Genomic DNA, 6,000 nt, shown 5'->3' on the forward strand with positions numbered 1-6,000 from the left:
CGAAGGCACCGTTGGGATGTCGAAAGAAGAGTTCGAACAAATGTGGGCCAGAAAGTCTTTGAGGGAGATGCTGTCGGCTATTGAGGAACTCGTGGGTAAACTTGAGGAGTCTATAGAGGATGAAAAAGAGTCAGGCAATGCGCTTGGGGAAAGCATTGAGGACTTGAGGGAGTAGTCTAGGGAATTTGTGACTATGTGTCTCACTTCCCAGAAGGATAGCATGCAAGAGTTGCTAGATTCCCAAAGGAATAAGCTGGGGAAGAGGAGCAATGCTCTCGAATCCATGGTGAAGGCTTTGAAGGAGGAAACAATAGCCACAACGATGACTTTGAGCATAAGAATAGAGGAGCTCGAGGGAGAGCTAGCCTTGTGCCGAGCAGCCGTGGGGAAAGGAGTGGCAAGTGCAGCACTCAATAACAAATATGTCCCGAAACTAAAAGAATTTGTAGGGATAAGGTTTGCATACGTTGTGGATAATTTCTTTTGGAGGATGGAAAACTACTTATGTACCAAAGACATCGCAGATGATGAGGTTAAAGTAAACACTGCTTCAATGTTTCTTATTGATATTACACTTTTATGGTGGCAAGGGAGGACCACAAATAAAAGGCAATGTGAGATTGGGACGTGACAAGAGTTTCAATGTAAGTTGAAAGAATAATTTTACCCAGAATTTACAGAGGAAGAAGCTCGGGCGTTGTAAGGAATAACGCAGCGGGGCACAGTGGGGGAGTATGTTCGAGAGTTTGAGGAACTCATACTCCAAGTTTTAGATGTGACCGAGAAAGAAGCATTACTTGCTTTTCAAAATAGATTGAAGCCGTGGGTCAGAAAGAAGGTGGAACAAAGAGGTGTCTAAAAGCTGTCAGAAGCTATGACGGTAGTAAAGTCCGTGGTCAAGCTTCGTCCAGGGAAAGACAAGCTTGGGTTTTTCAAGTTGAGGAAAAGGGCGTATGTAAAAAGGATCACAAGGAAGATGTTGTTGATGGCAATGACAACGACGACAATAGTGATAATGAGAAACTAAGAGTTGGGAAGAAGAAACCCAAGAGGAAAAGGGACAAGTTGAAATGTTTTCTCTGCGACGGTCCACACATGTTGAAAAAATGTTTGAAGAAATCCGCGTTTAAGGAAAAGCCTGTAGGTAAGGCCTTGGTACTTGGTTCGAGCGCAAAGGGTGTCAAAGCCAATGCTGAAAGTGAGAAGAAGCCCATAGAGTGCTTCTTGTGTCATGGTTCGCATAGGTTGCGGAACTATCTGAGAAAGTCTGTCATCGAAGGAAACAATGGAGCAGACAAAGAGCTCAAGAAGTTTGGTTCGAGCAAGGGAAAAGCTGAAGCCAAGAGGGCAAAGAGGATAAAAAAGAATCGAGTAAAGTTTTTCTTGTGCCGTGGTCTGTATGAGTTGCGAAACTGTCTAAAGCAAGCCGTAGTCAAAGGAAAGGCAATGTCTGAGCTTGGTGAGTCATCGGAAGGGATTCCACCCAAGGAAAAGGTGAGTTTGTCATCGGACTTAGAGGGAAAAGTTACAATGAAAACAGTGAAGCTTCAAATTGAGTGAAGCATCGGAGTTGGCTGAGTCATTGACAAGGCTTCCACCTATGGGAGAGGTGAGTGGTGCATCGGACTTCAAGGGAAAAGAAGTGATGCAAGTAGGATAGTTGACCCGAGTAAATGCAAAGGTACATTTCGAACACCCTGATAGTGTGTTGAATTCTAACTTGTTGACTTGGAAAGAACGTAGGGGCCCTTTCGAAGTTCTTAAGCAAAGAGGCCGAGAGACTGTGGGCAAAGCGAAGCCAAGTGTTGTGAATCAAGAGGATTCTGTTCGAGTCAAGTTAGAATATGGGCAAGTGAGTGACATAACTTCTTATCATCGAGATGTACAAATGAGTAGGACGGTTCGAGTTAAAAAGCAACGTAAGTCGAGGCAAAAGTCTCGAAAGAAGGGAAAAGCTAAGGCGTCGAGACGAGATCGATGCGAATTAAGTCAGTGCCATTCAAAAGTCGTAATGAGGGCTTTGCGAGAATGGGTGGAGGAGAATGTCACGGGCCGCAGTTCAAAGCCCGTGACCATCACACCAAATGCATCCAATGGAGGTCTATTGTTTAGATAGGGATCATTTGGCCCGCAAAAACTAGTCTGATTCAAGAAGCTGTTGGAGAAGCCTGTCGGATTGAAGCCTAGTTGGCCCGATAATGAAGATATGGCAACTTAGGCTAATTTGGTAACTAATCTTAGAAGATTGATGGAATCATATCTTGTAAAGATTAGATTAGATTTGATATGACATATCTTGTAAATCCCTAAAATCAAGGGATATGGTTAATCTCGTCCGTCGATGCAAATGTATCTTGATCGTCAGTTTTGGGGGAGCTCAACTATAAATAGAGAGCCTCCCCCTCATTTGTACTAACTTCATTCATTGTTTCATTATTTTTTGTGAATAAAAGAATATTGAGAGCATTTACTCAAACACTTTGTGTGCGCTATTTCTGTTGTTCTTTGTAGCTTCTTTTAGTATAAATCGCTTCCGCTCTTTAACTTGGTGCCTTGGAGGAGTTCTTAAGGAATCCTCACTTAAGTAAAGGCTGACTTAGACGATTTTGGATGAACGGACAGCCTTAGGTCGTACGGATCGCGAGACAAAAGATCTATCCCCGTGACATATAGTTTAAGTTCTGTTTTTAGTAATTTTTATATTTTTTTTGAGATAGTTGCAATTTAGTCTAATTAACCTAAACATTGATTTGTAAGATTGTTAAATGTTTTGGTTTATGCTATTGATGAATTTATGATGTTTTTGAAGTTTGATGGTAGATTCATAAGCTTGATAGTTAAATAGGACTATTTGTAAAGTGCCTTTGGTTAATTTTAAATTTTAAGGACTAATTTGTTAAAATAGTAAAGTTGCATGAAATTCTTGTGAGAAGGTGATAAATATGGGATGTATAGGGATTATTGAAATTTTGGCTAGCATGAATTGGTATTAAATGTGGTTAATTTGAAAGTTTCAAGTTTAAGGACTAAATTGCATAAAGAGTAAAATGTTGGGCTTATAAGCTTAAGGTTAATTATTTCAGCTATTTGAATTGATTAATTGAGTTAAAATTATTATTTAGATCAAGAAATGAATCAATCAAACTTAAATCATGGAAAAGCTACGTTAACGGATTAGTCGGCAACGTTGTATTCGTAACCATTTTTGTCTAAGTAAGTTCGTATGTTGAATTAACTTATTAATTCCCGCTTTTGGAGGTATGTTAATTATTATTCATGTTAGGCATAGTTAAATTTGTTTATAAATTACAATTAATGACTTGGATTAAATTATGGAATTAGTTAAATTGATGAGTATGTTTGAAAAATGAGAAATACATGAATGTATGCTTGAAATTGTATAATGTGAATAAAGATATAAGATTTGAACATGATATGCGGCCTTTATGAACCTCATAAATTTTTAGGATACCAATGACATGTCATTAGGGTTATTACAGCTCGGGTGCTAGTTTGGATGTCCTATCGATGGCATGCCTGCATTTGTTGCGGATTCTCCATAGCTCATGTGAGCAACATCGTGTAGTTTAACATCCTGACCCACAGCTCGTGTGAGCAAGCGCATTTTACAGCTCATGTGAGCAAATACAGTTACAATTACAAGCACACTTTGTGTGAACATTGTTCCTGTGTATCCGACGTTATTTCATTTGGTTCATCGGGTGTTAAATGTATAAAAAGAAACGGAATATATGAAACAGTTATATGGAACTAGACATTGAATAGAAAAATTTATATGAATTGTTTAAACGAAATGTGATTTACAAAATGATTATGTGTTAAATGTGTAAATGAAATGGTAAAATGAAATATTTAGATGAAATGGTTATATGAAATGTTTATATCGAAATAGATATATGAAACGTTGATATGAAGTGTTTATATGAAATATTTATATGAATATAGATATGTGAAAAGGGACATTTGAAATGAATACTTGAAATAAAGATGTTAAATGTTAAATGAATATGTGATGATTGGTTTATGTGCCAAATGTGTTTTTGGGTATATGTTTGATAACATGATAAAGTTACATGTTTTATATATGAACTTACTAACCTTGCAAGACTTGTGATGTGTATAGGTAATTAATGATATTGAATTATATTGTAAAATGTTTAAATTACATCCTTTATTGTAAGTTAAAGTTTAAGTTTATTACAAACTTACTAAGCTTTACGCAAGCTTACCTCGCTTTGGTTTTTCTTCTTTGTAAATCGTTGAATTTGAGCTGTCGGTTGGATTACTTATGGAGATCACACTATCCATTCAACGATTCAGTATAAATTGTAATTATTTTGATTTAAGTTATAAGTGGCAAGTACTAGGAGTTTTAAAGTTTACTTGTTTATAATTTTGTTGTTTTATGTTTTGGTTATGAAATGTTGTGAAAGTGTTTATTATTTGGTACTTTTGACATAACTTTGTTCATGTATGCATAAATGAGTTGAACCATGCCTTATGAGATTGGTTTGAAATGTGGTAAGATGCTATTGTATAGATGATAGTTACATACTTATGATTGATGAATGTGAAATAGTTTAAACTTTGAATTGTGGTGCCAATGAGGGCAATTTGGTTAGGTATTTAGGTTGAATGATACATGATATATATATTGACATGTTTTAGTATGTTTTAGTGTGCTTTGAATAGGTGAATATGAATGGAAATGGTATGGCTTGAAACTTAAGAAACGGTAGTTGAAATAGCTTGATTTTTAAGTCATCTTTGGTGCACACGGCCTGAGACACGGGCTGTTACACGATCGTGTGTCACACACGGTCACCCCACACGACCAGGTGGTCTGTTTGGTTTTAAGTGTAGGATTTTTCACACGGTTCATGAATGTTACATGACCTAGCAACACGACCTTGTGACTCTATTTTCGAATTGTATACGATTTGAGGACATGGGCGTGTAGAGTAGCACCACATGGCCTCAGCCATATCACACAATCGTGACCTTTGTTTACGATATTTTCCACATTTTTTTTGTTTTGTTTTAGATTAGTCCTTACTTGTTTCTAAATTGATTTTTAGGTTTCGTTGGCCTGATTTAAGTTCTGTTTTCGCATATATACTATGAATAATGATTGACTATTGATTTATGATGATTAAATTGAACTTTGAATTGTTTTTATTTATTATTGGACTTGTTAATCATTGTAGCATCTCATAACCTTAATCTGGCAACAGAGACAGATTAGGGGTATTACATTTTTAATATTTCAATCTTTTAAAAATCAAGTAAATATTGAAACATAATTCTTTAAAAAATATTTAAACATAAGATATATATTTTTAGTAATATATTATTACATTTTTTTATCCTTTCAATAGTTATATATATAAAGATAAAATGATAATTTTATACATTGGAGCGGTGTGGACAATCAATTATCAAAACCATTCCATATGCATTGGCTAACCTCAATTCACGTCCATTTTTCAAAAAATAAAAATGAAATTCACTTCATTTGGACCCAACCGATTCAAAACCCATGTTTTACCACCCAACACCAAACAAAATAATAAAATTGATAATTTCCACATGTAAATTATTCTTTTTTCCTTAATCTGTATATAGAATTGAAAATTATGTTCATTTGAAAGATGCAGTTGAATCAATAATGCTTGAAAGACAATTGCACCGGTTTTTGGCTTGTCTAGGCCAACCATCAAGATCTGATTTACTTAACCTAATCTTTCTTCCATTAAATTCAGAATTCGAATTTGAGATACTACATCAAAATTCACGACAAAAATATATAAACCTACGTTAATACATGAAATACCATATTTAGGTTCTTGTTTACTACCATTTTCAAGTTTCAATCCAATGAGTATCATGAACAGTTGAACATCGCCATGTTGATAAAAGGACTAAAGGCTAAATACTGAACCAAATTAGGTAATGCAGGACATCCGAACCGATCTCTGC

Source organism: Gossypium hirsutum, chromosome D03 (genome assembly GCF_007990345.1).
Source record: "Gossypium hirsutum isolate 1008001.06 chromosome D03, Gossypium_hirsutum_v2.1, whole genome shotgun sequence".
NCBI classification, from domain to species: Eukaryota; Viridiplantae; Streptophyta; class Magnoliopsida; order Malvales; family Malvaceae; genus Gossypium; species Gossypium hirsutum.